We start from the raw sequence: 2,297 nt of genomic DNA, 5'->3' as shown, positions 1-2,297 counted from the left end.
TCTTAATTGCAGAAAAGTAGACCTGGAAGAGAGGCACGTTTCAGTTAGATGAAGCGAAGATCTTGCCCTAAACTGCGGGGTTGTGTGGCAAGAGAGAAACAGGGAAGAGGCAGAGGCCGTGGCGATGTGGTTCACGACCACTCCTCACCCAGGCCCCCATGGACTCTCAGAAAAACTCCTGTAAAGGTGGGATCTAAATGACAACTTAACCACTGCCCCCTCAGACCACCTTACAGGAGGTGCAGTGATTTGACAGCAAATCCAGTCTCCCAGGGAAGAGGGAAGTCTTGGGAGCCTGATGTCTTCAGGACGAAGTGTTCCCTCTCCCTGTGCTGGTAGAGTCCTCATTCCGTGTAACCCGCGGACTCTTCACGGTGTACACGGGAGACCCACAAAGATCTTGAGAGTGCTCCACGAGCACACACACGCTGCCAACTTGCACAGAGAGAGGACAAAATGAATGGAGGACATTGAATTCCCCACATGCGATAGTGAGGAAACAGGCTGATGACTGTGGGATGGGCTGCAAACATGGAACCCCCCGCTCCCGCCCCACTGCACATGGAAGTGAACGTGCCTCTAGCCTGGCGGAACTTCGAACACCCAAAGGGGATTTGGAGAATTCACTCTGCAATTACTTAGGGTTGGTGACCCTTCTTCCATTCCAGTGTATTCCTCTTAAACGGGAATGTCTACAGTGGTCATCCTACACCTGTCCCAGTCCTGCACTGGGGGAGCAGGTAACCATGTGGCTCGCACAGACTTGTAATTGGAGAGGAATCGTGCCCAGAATGGCTGATACAGGAGAGCCTAATTCATGCCTACTTTGGGGAGGGCAGTTAGATGAGTTCGTGCTGAACTGAGTTGAGATCTGGAGGAGATTGGGACGGAGTGAGCATTGTGTCTTGTGGGATAGGTGTAGGTCTTTGGGAACCAGGGGGCAGATCATGTTCAGTGTAATAGAGCCTCCGCCCCCGCCCCCAGCCCTCCCTGAGAGCTCCATCTCCTAATGACCAAAACCTGAGAGTGTTGTCTTGCAAGGCCAAAGGGCCTTTGAGGGTGTGACCGAGGTAAGGATCTTGAGATGGGAAGAGGAGGCGGGCCTCCCCAGGTGGGCTCAAGGTAATCACAAGGTCTTAGGAAAGGGTGGCAGGAGGGTGCGGGTCAGAGGAGATGTGACAACAGAAGCAGAGGCCGGAGCCAGATGGTCCTGTCGGGAGCTAAGGCACGCGGGCCGTCTCCAGCCACGGGAAAAGGCAAGAAGGAATTCCCGCCCGCCCGGCGGCTTCTAGAAGGCAGGCAGCTTTGGCACCTCTCGATTCCAGTCCCGGGGCCCTGGGTCGGACTCGTGGTCACAGCGCTCCGACTGGGGTGGGAGGCGGGTCGCGGTCTGCCCGGCCTCGCTCCCTTCTCAGAGCAGGTGGGAGAAGCGCCAAAAGCCTCGTGCCTTCTCTGAGGCTCGAACTCAGGACCTTCAGATTATGAGACTGACGCGCTGCCTGCTGCGCTAAGAAGGCACCGGCCCGGCTCCTCTCGGCAGCGCTTTCACGGTCGCCCGCTGCACGCCAGGAGCCACTTCTAGGCAGCCGGGGTTCTGCCCAAACTCGTGCGCGCGCCCGGAGGAAGAGTGTGTGCGAGGTCACCTGGGTCACCGGGCCCCGGGCCCCGCCCCGCAGCCCGACGGCGCCAGAGGACGGCGGCCTGCGCACAGCCGGGGCCCAGCCGGGGGCGTGCACCTCAGGCCGCCTCGGGGTCCGGCTCCGCGCGCCGCCTCCCCCCCCGCCCCCCGGGCTGCCGCTGCCGCCCCCGCGCCCGGCCCCCCGCGCCGCACCCCGTCCCCGCGACCCGGGCGCGTCCCCGACCGCAGCACCCCAAGGGCAGACGAGCGCGCCCCGGCGGGAACCCGGGCAGCAGGTGCGCCCGGACCCCCGAGGGTCGGCAGCAGTGCGCGGGGTGGCAAGGTGAGTGGGAAACGCCCTCACTCTGAAATGGTCGCGTGGAGTCACCTCCCACCTCCCCCACCCCTCCCACCCCTCCCACGTCTCCCACCTCCCCCACCCCTCCCACGTCTCCCACGTCTCCCACGTCTCCACCTCTCCCACCTCTCCCACGTCTCCCACCTCTCCCACGTCTCCCACGTCTCCCACGTCTCCCACCTCCCCCACCCCTCCCACGTGTCCCACGTCTCCCACCCCTCCCACGTCTCCCACCCCTCCCACCTCTCCCACATCTCCCACATGCCGTTTAGTAATTTAGGAAGAACGATTCACTTGGCTTTCTTGACACTATAAGTGACT

General features: G+C 61.7%; 1 non-coding gene across 1 annotated transcript; it reads right to left on the bottom strand.

Moving 5' to 3' along the window:
• Nucleotides 1-1,444: 1,444 nt before the first annotated feature.
• On the bottom strand, nt 1,445-1,517 carry TRNAM-CAU (transfer RNA methionine (anticodon CAU)). The gene has a single exon. It is a non-coding gene; the product is annotated as a tRNA-Met (tRNA).
• Nucleotides 1,518-2,297: the final 780 nt, after the last annotated feature.

This window comes from Canis lupus, chromosome 37 (genome assembly GCF_048164855.1).
Source record: "Canis lupus baileyi chromosome 37, mCanLup2.hap1, whole genome shotgun sequence".
In the NCBI taxonomy this organism is placed as follows: domain Eukaryota; kingdom Metazoa; phylum Chordata; class Mammalia; order Carnivora; family Canidae; genus Canis; species Canis lupus.
This window is presented reverse-complemented; position numbering and strand designations above follow the sequence as displayed.